At 40.7% G+C, this 13182-nt stretch overlaps 1 pseudogene; it reads right to left on the bottom strand.

The window, feature by feature from the left end:
- Positions 1-12066: 12066 nt before the first annotated feature.
- On the bottom strand, positions 12067-12221 carry LOC115825806 (uncharacterized; annotated as a pseudogene).
- Positions 12222-13182: the final 961 nt, after the last annotated feature.

The following is a 13182-nucleotide window of genomic DNA, read 5'->3' as shown; positions in this document are numbered from 1 at the left end:
TCGGCAAGGTCAGCGCGTGTGGCTTTCCGCCCGCGACATTCCCCTGAGGGTGGATTCCCGCAAGTTGGCCCCTCGTTTCATTGGTCCCTTCCCCATCGCCAAGGTGATCAGTCCTGTCGCTGTGAGGCTGAGACTGCCCTCCACTCTCCGTCGTATCCACCCCACATTTCATGTCTCACAAGTTAAGCCCTTCATCCGCAGCCCCCTCTGCCCTGTCCCCAAGCCCCCTCCTCCCCCCCGCCTCATTGATGGCTCAGAGGCCTTCACGGTGCGCCGTTTATTGGATGTGCGGCGCCGGGGTCGCGGACTTCAATACCTCGTGGACTGGGAGGGCTATGGTCCTGAAGAGAGGTGTTGGGTCCCAGCTCGGGACATCCTTGACCCCACACTCATCCAGGAGTTCCACCGTCTCCATCCCACACCACCAGTTGGGACGCCAGGAGGCGCCCGTAGGAGGGGGGGTACTGTCAGGGTTCCTGCGTGACCTGCTCTCTATTGTGCCCCTGCTGGTCAGGTCTGGTGACAGCTGTCATTTGTTTTTGGTTTTGTCATGTGCTTTTGTTTATTTTGGTCTTCCATGTGCCCTGGCCCCGCCCCTCACTTATTGTGCTCACCTGTGTCTCGTTGAAGTAGTAATTAGTCTGTCTATTTAAACCCTGCCTGTTCTACCCTTTGTTTGTCAGTTCGTACCGCCTTCCACAGTGTGTCGTCCTAGCCTTTTGTTATCCTGATTGTCTTCTGTTCTTGACCTCTGCCTGTTTTTTTGACTTTTTGCCTGTTGGATTTTGCCTCTTCTGCCTGCCTGCCTGCCTTGCCCTGTATCTGCTTTTGAACTTTTGCCTGTCTCTGGATTTTGCCTTTGCCTGCCGTTTTGGATTGTTTGCCTCCCTCTGACTGCTCTGTGGTACGACCTCTGCTTGTTTTTTGGATTCCGCTTTCTGCCTAGTGTATTGAAAGACTTCTGCCTGGCACAATAAACATTTTATTTATTCATCAGTGAGTCTGCAACTGAGTCCCCTGTTTTCCCTGACATTCTCTGTCAAAAGAATCATTTAATCGTTTAAACTTCATTATACAAAAGCTGTGGTCTGTGCTGAAGATACATAGAATGTGATGCTGTGCTGTGTCATTCTCAGGTCTCCTCAGTTTTACTGAACCGATACAAACACTTTCCACATATAGACAGAATTTTTTTTTATTGAGTTTAATCAGCTTTGTCGTGCTTCAACCCCAAATATTCAAGCCATTTAAAAGAAATTCAGAACAGGTTTTATATTTTACCTCTGTGATCAGTTGAAATCATATAAATTATGTGTCATTTGCTCTGGTCTTTATTTGAGCAAATCAGAGTGGATGTATTACACGGAATCCATATAAACATTTTGAATCTTCTTTTTTTTTTTTGAGCATAAACAAATGCTTTTTAAAATCAGCCTGTACACACTATAGTGGTTTACCCACTAATAGTTAGATCCTAACACTAAATACAGAGAAAATTCATATTTAACCTCGATGTTGCATTCATGTCTATAATATCTAGTTCACTCTTGTCTGCATCAGAAAATGTAATGTAGGTGTATAAATGTCATCAAAGGAAAACAAAAACAATGTCAATGAAAATAAGTCTTTATTTTTCATAAATGTGAAATTACATCAATAATACAGATTGAAAATGTAATTGTCTTCAGGTTATCAGTTCAGGAAAAAAGTATCAAATTATTTGGACAGAGTTAATTCTGCAAAAAGTGAAATGAAATGTGGGTATATGTGTGAGTGAGAAACAGAGACACAGAGGGACATATCACTCCTCAGAGCACTGGTCTGTCTTCAGTGTCTTGCTGACTGGACTCTGAGAGCTCTGGGTGGCCTGGCAGGTCACTGACCCTGCCTTCCTCCACTGGTCAGCGCTGAGGGTCAGGGTGCTGGTCCAGCTGTAGGTGCCGTCCTTCAGCAGGACCCCAGGGATCACAGTGACCTCTGAACTCCTGCTGCTACCATCCACCTCCCAGCTCAGCTTCCAGTCTGAGGGGAAACCCTTATTGGCCAGGCACATGAGTGTGGCCTTCCCCTGCTGCAGCTCCTCACTGGAGGGGGGCAGGATTGTCAGGGTGGGCTGAGTGTTACCTGGGCAAGATGGAGAGAGAAAGACAGAGAAAGAGGGAAAGAGAGAGAGAAGGAGAGAGGGAGACAGAGAGAGATGGAGATGTCAGAAAGTTCCACTCAAGCAGAGAGTTTGCACCGTTTTGCATCTTTCACTTCCGTTTTTGCTCATCAAACTGTCAGTGTACCGAATGGGAGATGTCTTAATAAGTCTTGATAAGCTCACTCGGCTTTTTTTCGTATTGTTACACCTTTAATTATGGTCATAATAAAATATTTCAGCATTACTACGTGACATACGGTAAAATGGGCAGTTTCACTTAAACAACATCAACATCATCAACAAGACGAAAACACAGCCGCGAATTTGGTGTCATACACTCAGAACTGACTCAGTGACAGGTGGAAGTTGAGAGTTTTATTTTTAAGAACAAAAACTTCTCTGCTCACAAGGCAGAACTACGCGCAACAGACCGTTAAAACAGATTTTCAGATCGACAAGTCGTTTCCTGTTGTTTTAATTGATTTGAAACATAAGTTTTTTAAAATTTATCTAACTTTCATGTTTGATTTTAACATGTTTAATTCTATTGTTTAACAGTACATTAAGGACCGGGCCAATGACATCAAAAAACATATCATTCATCGAAGGGAAGGAAAACGATTTCCGAAGTTTTTAATTATTTAAAATCATTTTGAAAACGTTCAACGCCGAAACATTAACAAATACACAGACTTGGTTTGTATCGTCATCATAAACCAATGGAGAACCATAAGCTTAATTACATACGACAGCTCTGATCCGAGAACACGAGTCACATCACCAACTTGGTTCATAAATATAATATTTCTCAAAAATAATTATTACAAAATCAACACATTCTCATTTTCCACAAAATCAGCTGATTTAAATACAACAGACCGTTTAAACAGATTTTCAGATCGACAACTCTTTTCCATAGTTTTAAATTATTTGAAACATTAGTATTTTTTCATGTAACTTCCATGTTTGGTTTTTAATATGTTTAATTTTATTGTTAACAGTACATTAAGGACCGGGTCAATGCCATCAAAAACCATATCATTCATCGTAGGGAAGTAAAACGGTTTCCGAATTTAAAAACATTTTTACAGCATTCAACGCCGAAAGCCTGACAAATCGACGGACCTGGTTAATATCGTCATCATAAGCCAGTGGAAAACCACAGGCATTTATAACATATGACAGTTCTGAACCGAGAACACGAGTCATATCACCAGGTGGGTTCATAAATAAAAATAATTAGTATAGAAATCATTTTCCACATTTTCCACAAAATTAGCCGATTTAAACAGAAAACTAAGAAGAAAGGGGAAAAAGAGACTTACTTCCAACTGAAAGTCGGGTGCCTCCACCGAAAGTGTACCACAGTGATACAAACCCATACAACGGCCGTACAAAAACCTCTGTCGCAAATTACGCGCGTTTTCTGTCGAATTGTGTTTGATGTTTTCCCTTTAAACACCTAATATACGTCTGTTTTAACTGTATAAATACAATTTATGGATATAAACATGATTAATGTAAAATATAAATTTGATTTAGGCCTATATGTGATACTGTGTCGGTCGGTAAAAACTCTTGAATCGAAGCCCCTACTGATGTTTTCCTTTTTTTCTTTTTTCCTTCAACTCTTCGTTTTTGTCAGCGTTACGGTGTTGATTATATTTTCAGCACATATTTAACCAGACAACAAACTGATTTTAAAAATGTGAGGAAGACAATATAAGAGTTCTCAAGGAGATACACACAGGGGAGCTACATTAAAAGTTAAATTTATTATCGTAGCATGGACATGTTGACCATATCTTGAATTTAAAAAAAAACATGCTACACATGGCTGATAATAAACAATCATCTTCATTAATTATGCTGACTTACATTTTAACGCTCATTTTGGTCCTTCCGCCGAAAGTCCATCACAGTGATACAAGCCAATTAACTCACTATACACACCCTCCCCAAGCGCCGGCCTCTGAGACTTGAGAACTTGACAAAAGATTGTTGGTCGCCCCTCAGTGGAGATCGGAGGAAATGCACAAGGGGGTCAGGGGAGTGTTGAAGAGGGTAAACTGTGACAAACATTTAAAGTGTAAAACATGATTATGGCATTTACATTCCTCATTGTCTCATTCACGCACACTTCATGTCTTCGAGTCTAACACACTTCCAAATGTTGTATTCAAAATTTTCTGTGGTGATAGTGGCCACAGAAAACACTGGCAGTAAGTAGTAGAGTCCCCTGGGGGTATTCCAGAAAGCAGGTTTGAAAACTCTGAGTTAGTTAATTGTTACCCCTTCTCCATCCATAGGGAGCAGTTCCGTTCTGGTTTGCGCATCAAATTTTGAACCATTTGGAGCATTTTGACTTAAAATAAATTGGTTCAGAACCTGAAATGTTGGTTCCGAGCTGGACCCAAAAAATAGTTTTTTCCAAGGCGAATTGTGATGACATCAGTGGGCGTGTCATTCATTTACACTCATGTAGGCCGGTGTTTCTCAACTCCAGTCCTGGGGGCCCACTGTACTGCATGTCTTTGTTTTAACTCTTCGTTATCACAGTTAATTGAGCTAATCTAGGGCTTGATGATTAACTGATCAGTGGAATCAGGTGTGTCAGTCCTGAGTTAAAACATAGACGTGCAGGACAGTGGGCCCCCAGCACTATAGTTGAGAAACACTGCTTGTGAAGGCAATACATCTGCAAAGAAAACTTTTTCACATACCTACCTTTTGTCTTGCATGTAATAGTCTTCTACACCTTTTTATCATTAATAGTTGGTCCATGCTTGTTTTTTGGATGAAAACAAATATCTGTAATAACAAAAGCTTGCAGGTAATCAATGCAATCCGCCATCTTGCTACTGCTGTTTATTTCCGTTGTGCATTGTGCAAGGCCCTCGTTGATGACATCCTGGATTACAATGGTTCAACTCAAAACTGGTCGAAATGCGGGCTGGTTCGCTAAAAGGCAGAAAGGCTCAAAGAATCCTGAATGGAACCGGTTCCAGAACCCGTGCCCTGTAGGTGGAAAAGGGGTATTAGAGGAAGTAGTAAACCTCCTAGAGGAGCCCTATGGCTATTTTTTGCTAGGAGAATGAAGCCTAGGGCTCTTCTATTAGGAGGTTTACTACTTAATCTGAGTTAACTAACTGAATTTTCACTAAACCCGCTTTCTGGAGCACCCCCCTGCCTTTGTCAGTTTCACACATCTACTGGGCTGTTCATAAAACCACGGAGGAGAACTATTATTTAAATAGCGAATCAATGGTAAAAACTGTGAAGCCCTACTGACAATATGACAAATTAATCTGGGTGGTATGGGTCTGGATTTCTTTGTGTGGTCCCATTTCAGTATGAGTGGGACGTCTGAAATGAGAGCACACATGCCACCAAATCACTCTTATCACATAAGCATTCAAAGATTTATATCATGCTCAAAAGAACCAAAAAACACAAGAATGAAAATGCTTAACCATTTGTTTTTATATATCTATACATTTTATTGTATAAATGTAAATAGATAATTAATATCAGTAAAGAATGTGCCCTCTACTGTTATAGTCTGTGTGTAAATTAGTGAGTATAACAGAGAACAGGAGGGAAAGACAAGCATGTGTTAATGTATTATGCAACTATTTCTCAAAACCCATTGTCTCCTGGTAATGTAAGTTTTTCATAGAAGTTTAGAATTTGAATAAATGTCATTTTGCATTGGCAGCACATGCTTCAGTGCTCTGACAGTGTTTATAGCCCTGTGAGTTCAACACTTCATGACTCAGAGCTGTTCTCCATGACAACAGAAACCATGTCAACCATGACATTGACCACTGTCTTCATCTGGACTCTGGTCTGCTGCTCACATGGTAAATGGGTGTTTCTATGAGTACAAATAAGAATAATACAAAAATAACAATATAATAAAAAGAATAATAATAATTACAATAATGACCATCATCACCACCAGTGGAATATGTTGTTTCAAATAATTTCTTTTAGAATTCAATAATTTCAGATTCATTTAATCAAGTATAGGTTTGATAAACCATGGACTAGAGAATATAGATTTTTCTCACACCTCCTCTACATTAATATTATTCACTATTTTTAAAGTTTTTCTCTCTAACTTTTTATTGGTTTTCTTTGCAGGGTCTTTGGGGCAGGTTGTTTTGACACAGTCTGACAACCAAAATGTCCAACCAGGTCAAACAGTCACTATTAAGTGTAAACACAGCCCTGCAATAAACTGCTTTGATTCAGCAACTAAAAAGAAGTACTGTATGTCCTGGTACCATCAGAGACCTGGAGAAACTCCTAAACTCCTCATATACTACTCATCAGACAGAGCGTCAGGAGTTTCCTCCAGATTCAGTGGACATGAGGCAGGAAACCACATTGACTTCACTCTGACCATCAGTGAGGTGCAGGGTGAAGATGCAGGAGTTTACTATTGTCAGAGTCAGCACTTTATCAATTCAACAGCAGTGTTCACACAGTGATAGAGAGTCGTACAAAAACCTCCCTCAGTCAGACTGTACAGAGACTGCACTGCTGCAGCTGGGACCTACTGCAGGTGCTGAGAGAGAAAATAATGATACTGGTTACTGAGGAGATCCACTGAACTAACACACACACACACACACACACATACACACACAGCCACAGATGATCCCAGAATGCCATTACACGCCACACAAAGTGTCAGTAATAAATTGGGTGAACATGTCACACACTGATCACTGATATGTCATGGACTAGAGTTGAGGCATACAGGTTTGTAAAACAATACAGCCACAAAATTTGTGTTAAAATACTGATATACAGATGTTGACTTTATCACAATTACAAGCAATATAAACAGCATATATAGTTAATATTTGCCATTTACTTCTGCTTGATTATCTATATCAGTAAGGGCGCTATTAGTATTTTGTCATAAATTGTGATCTTGTGCTGGTCCTGAGGCTGGCTGAGGCTCAATATCATCCTCTTCTGAACTGACAGAAACAGGACAGAAACATGACAGTAACATGACAGAAACATGACAGAAACATGAACCTTATATTCTGAAAACTCTTCATCCTCATCTTCGAAAGCTTTCCTCTCCTCTACAATCATTTCTTTACTTTTCATCTACAATTGCCCCAGTTTTACTACCCTTGGGTCCAAGGGACCTGTACACCACGAATGTAATATAAATGTGTAGGGGGGTGCCCAGTGTGAACTCAGTAAAAATGCGTTCTTTTACATGTTCTTCACAGAAAATGAGCCAAGGCCAATGAGTCTTAGGTTGAAAAAATAATTCATTGCATCATTTATGGTTGAGTATACATTGAAAATGGGTCCCACAGACCTGGGGGGTATTCCAGAAAGCAGGTTTAGTGAAAACTCTGAGTTTGTTAACCCTGAGATGAAGGAAACTCTGGGTTTTCCATTTCAGAAAGCGAGCTAACTCAAACTCTGGCTCAGTTACCATGGTAACTGACTCTGTGAACCTAACCTGCTCACTGGCAGGTTTTCTTCAACAAACCCTGAGTTTCTCCCTAACTCCTCCCTCCGGCTGAACCTGAAGCAGCTGTCAAACATGGCGTCTCCTTTCGTCGCTAACCCGATCGGCATTGAAGCCAAATTAATTCACATAGCCTTATGTCGGGAGAGGTTTTTGAGACCCCGATTAGATGTATTATCATTCTCGGATGACTACGTAATCGAGTGTTACCGTTTTTCATCACAATCTATCATTTATCCGAACAACTCCAGCCTACATCTCTAATATTAGACACAGTGGACTTCTTGCTCTCAGATCAGAACAAATTCTTTGCGTTGCTCTTCATTTTTTTTGCCGACAGGAGTTTACTTTATAGCACTGGCTGCGCTGAGTATATCGGGAAAGCAACTGTTTGTAGAGCCGTAAAAAAGTGTCCCTTGTACTTAAACGGCTACTGCACATTTTTGTGGTGTCTCCTGGGCACAGACCTCTAAGGATCATCAGGTGACTGGTGTAGAATCATTCAGTTGAAGTTAATGATGATATTTTAAATTACATCGTGTTCATGACATTCTGCTGCGACCTCAGACTGGGATCAGTCGTTAGTTTTTATGTTGCAGCGTTTCCCAGTGTCATGGGCTGCATCGATGGCACACAGATCCCTATCACTGCTCCTTCAGTTAATGAAGTTGACTATGTGAATAGGAAGTCTTTCCACAGCATTAATGTGCAGGTACACTGACTATTGTCTTACAATAACAAAGACTATACATCACAATATACTGCAAGTAATATATCTCATTCTCTGCACTGTCAAGATCATATGTGATGCAGTGCACTTTATCACAAATGTTGAAGCCAATTGGCCTGGCTCTGTGCATGATGTATGAATGTATCATTAGTGTACCCTGAGCAACAGATTTGTACATGGGAAGTAAAGCCTTGCACAAATATCATTCCTTTGTCTCCCTCTTTTAACACCCTTAAAATGTATCCACTGTATAATTACAGGAGGGTTTGATGGCCACCTGCTGGGTGACCGAGAGTACCCATGCCAGCCCTCTCTGTTGAGCCCTTACCCTGACTCTGAGCTGGGCCCCCAACAACGTTCCAGTGTGGCCCACTGCAGGACTAGAGACCGGGTTGAGATGACAATAGGCGTGCAACACTATTTTGCCATGTGTTGTTCTCCATAATATTGCCACAATTAGAGGAGAGCAGCACCCTGCTGCACAAATGAACGATCCTGAGGAAGACAGTCCCATCCACCCTGCAGATGTCCTGGATAGAGGAGCCGTCCGAGACATAATTTGCCAAAATCATTTCACAGATTAAGATACCACCACCCCCAGCAGTCAAATAAAGAAAAATCAGTCACATTTCATTTGGTCTTCTTTATTTCCTACAAATGCAACAATTACTGTATTTAGATTGTTCCAACAATTAACAATTCACCTGTGACCATGCACCCACCTGTAATTGGTGTTCCAGTAATTCAATTTCAAGATAGGCCCTTTTAATCTGCCACTGCAAGTGCATCGCTTCTAAGTCAGTTTTAGCCATTTTCTTCAGGAGATGCATTTTTTACAACTCCTTAATCAGTAACTGAGAAAAAATAAGGATGACATTAAATTCTACAGTTCCACATGCAGAATTAACCTGGCATTTACTGAACATCTCATTGTGTCAGTCTGTGCTGTGGAGGTTGATGGACTCTCCTCCTCGTGATGCCCAGTCATGCTCTGTTAAAAAGGATAAGAATGTGTCATCCCTTCAATGTGCATTTTAAACTCAAAATTCCACACAAGAATGTAAAAACATTTAAATGGGGAGAGAAATATCAGTAGCTACCATACTTAATATTAAGATTTACATCTGTAGGTCTTTCTGAATCCCTCTCTGTGGCAGCAGACAACGTGTCCTCATCATTATCCTCTGATGAAGAGCTTTCTGTTTCAGTATACTTTAAACTACTATAATTGGCAAAATCTCTGGGAGTATTTACAGCCCAAATGTTAAGCTGCTAAGCAGGATATTAGGCGAGAGGACATTTGTGTGTCTTAAAAACAGCATTCTGTTGGGGGTTAAAGCTACTCAAAGCTGAAATAGCCACTGAATGACATTTACTTTGTTAAATATGTCAAATATGATTAAAACCAAAATGAGGTACAATCATGAGCCTATAGGCCTAAGCAAAATGTGCCTTACGTGTTTGAACAATGTTTTTATATTTCATTTTCAGCAGCTGCCAAGTGCGCTTTGTGCCAATGGGATTGCTCCTAAAAGAAAATAGAATTTTATTCAATTACAATCTACCACTTTCACCTGTAATATTAAAAGAAAGTGTGGTTAAATGTTAAATGAATAGACTTCTGCATTCAGACTTACGCATTGACTTGGGCAGCAATTCTCTCCCACGCCAATTATCTCGCCTTTGCCGATGCAGTTGTGTTGCCCCCCCCCCTTTTTTTTTTCGTTTTCGCCGGTTGCCATGGGGAATCGTAGTATCGGAGCTCCATTGATGATGGCTTTTTATAATCATCATGGACGTGCTTAACTCAGAGTTAACATACTCAGAGTTGATTGAACTAACTCAGATCAGCTTTTGTGGAACCAAAAACTCGGAGTTTCCCATCTCAGGATTCATCAACTCAGAGTTCAGGATTAAACTCAGAGTTTGTTAAACCTGCTTTCTGGAATACCCCCCTGAACACCATATGAGGGTTAAAGACTCCAGTGGTGGTCAGTGACTGTTCAGTTTTCTCAGAGTCACTGACACACAGCACAATGATGATGTCACTCATTCTACTGCTGGGGACACTGGGACTCCTCACTCAGGGTGAGATCAGCTAAAATCATTTCTCAGATCCTTTATTATCATTGTGTGTGGATATGATTTTATTCAGACAACATTTTAAATGGTTCATATCTGTTGTCCAGTTCACTGTTGTGCTGTTGGAGACTCAATAAATGTGTTTTATAATGCAGTGAAATATATTGATATTTTCTCTGTGTTGTTTATTTTCAGTGTCCTATCAGGAAACCCAGAGTCCTGAGTATCTGTCTGTTACTCCAGGACAAAAGGCTTCTATTCAGTGTACAGGGAGTAGTGGAGTAGGTAGTGATCTCAGCTGGTAGCTGCAGAAATCTGGAGAATCTCCTAAACTCCTCATTTATAGTGCAAACACACGTCAGTCAGGAGTTTCAGATCGTTTCAGTGGAAGTGGATCTGAACCTCATTTTACTCTGACCATCAGTAACGTCCAAGCTGAAGATGCAGGAGATTATTATTGTATGGGTGTGTACAGTGATGATAGGCGCACACAGTGATAGAGAGCCGTACAAAAACCTCCCTCAGTCAGACTGTACAGAGACTGCACTGCTGCAGCTGGGACCCATTGCAGGTGCTGAGTGGGAAAGCATGGTCCTTAACAAGAGTTTTAGGCCGATTAGGTTCTGTTTAATAATTGTCAATATGGAATCAGCAGGATGGATAGAGAGAAACTTACATGGGGATCCTTACATGAAAACTGAGTTATGACCAAACACTTTTGAAATGTTCAGCACTGAAACTCAAACCCAGACTTGATCTCATGGTTTTTATACACCTGTAGACTTTGTAGGCTGTCATAATACATGAGTGTTCTGATCGGAATTCAAGTCACATTACCAGTTAAGTTCATATGGGTACTTCAGAAAAACAATTAAATAAAATACCAGAAAAAGACACTTTAGTTGACGTAAAGTGAATATTTTTTAAAGAGAAAAAAGAAACTTGCTTCCAACTGAGATTCGGCAGTCTCAAATGAGTGTACCGCGGGGATGTCAAACGGTTTCATGGCTGTACAGTAAACTCTGTCACAAAGTACTCAAATTTTCTTTATGTAGTGCAATATTTTCAACATGATCCCAGTTTAAGTTTTGAGTATATGTGCAATTCGATGCACATTTAAGGGGAAAAGATAAGTATAAAAAACAGGGTTTAAGGATAACATTACGATCAGCCTACACTCCTACCACAATATGTTACCCTAAAATGAATCCTCCGTTTTTTCTACAGGAGGCTGCAAATTTGCTGAGAACTATGCAGGCCATTTTATTTAAATGTAAAAATGTAAATCTCCGTGATTGCACACACACACTGTGAACAGTAAATTTGTCCTCTGCATTTAACCCATCCAACACACCAGTAGTGAACTCCAGACGCAGGAGCAGTGGGCAGCATTCCTTGGGGAGCGCCCGGGGAGCACTGGGGTTAAGTGCCTTGCTCAAGGGCACACAGCCGTGGGTGTTGGTTCTGGGAATCGAACCAAGTCTGGTTCTCTAACCTTTAGGCCACGGCTGCCCAAAAAGCAGCTTTGCTGACCGGGAATCAAACTCAGGCCGCTGTGGTGAGAGCGCTGAATCCTAGCCACTAGACCACCAGGGAGATCAAGATCAGGGGAGAGCGTGAATGCAGTCCCCCACTACCACAAATTATGCAGTCGAGATTCCCGCATTTGGGGAATTGGCAGAGGTCAGCATAGCCAAAGTGCAATGGCTAAGCCTCACCCTGGGTGAACCACCTTCGTGATCATGGTGTCTCCCCTTTATCTGCGAGCACACACACTTTTGAAAAAAAAAGAAAAAAAAATTGAAGAGAGGTGGTTTCAATAATGCCACATGGACCTTATTTCATAAACATGTTGCCTCTGAAATAATTCAGCAGTCATATTGACCGGCCTCCAACGTTCAATTTGATCATGAAAGCCCAACGCAGTAATAGGCTACAACTTGAATAAGAGTTGAATAAAAGTTACATTTTCAACTTCAGTGTGATTGATTGGCAGTACCCAGTATGTAGTACTGTAATTGGGTTGTCCATGTAAAGTACATATAGAAATTGTTCTCCAGGAGGGACGATTGCTGTTGGTTAGACATTAAAATCATGTAGGTGCTCTCCCACCATACACAGAGTTTGCTCTCTGTGAACATTAAGTGATAGAAATACTTGACTGGAGAAAACATGTTTCTATTTCATACACTGACAAAATGAGACAAAATGCCACCAAAAAATATGAGAATTTGAGGAATCTGCTTGCCTGTTTTTGTGAGAACTTTGTTCTCAGGCCAGGGATCTCTGGGATCATCTGTTTAATGTCACATCTGAAATGGAGGAAAGCTGGAAGAAATGTATATTGTTAAACCGGAGAATTGATAACTTAGTGTCCTTTTCATCAGGTCTGCTGCTGTATTCCTCTAGAAAGACTGAGTTACTTGATAGGGGGCAGGATTATAAAGTCCTTCGAAAAGAGAGAGAGACCCACTTCTTGTTTACACAGGACCAAGAGCAACACAGTTGCTGTCATTTGGTGATGGTACAAAGTAATTAGGACCTGAAAGTCTCCTTTTGGATTGATGACAATCGTTTGTTGAAATAATAATCTAAAAAATGTATATTTTACTGTATTGAAATGTAGTTTTTAACGATCATGAAAATAAATGTATTTTAAACTTGTTATTACATGACTGCACTGTCTAATCCATTATCACTGCTGCCGTGTGCTCAGTTGTA

The sequence above is a fragment of the Chanos chanos genome, chromosome 12, assembly GCF_902362185.1.
Source record: "Chanos chanos chromosome 12, fChaCha1.1, whole genome shotgun sequence".
In the NCBI taxonomy this organism is placed as follows: Eukaryota; Metazoa; Chordata; class Actinopteri; order Gonorynchiformes; family Chanidae; genus Chanos; species Chanos chanos.
Note: the sequence above shows the minus strand (reverse complement) of the source record. Positions and strands in the feature narration are given on the sequence as shown.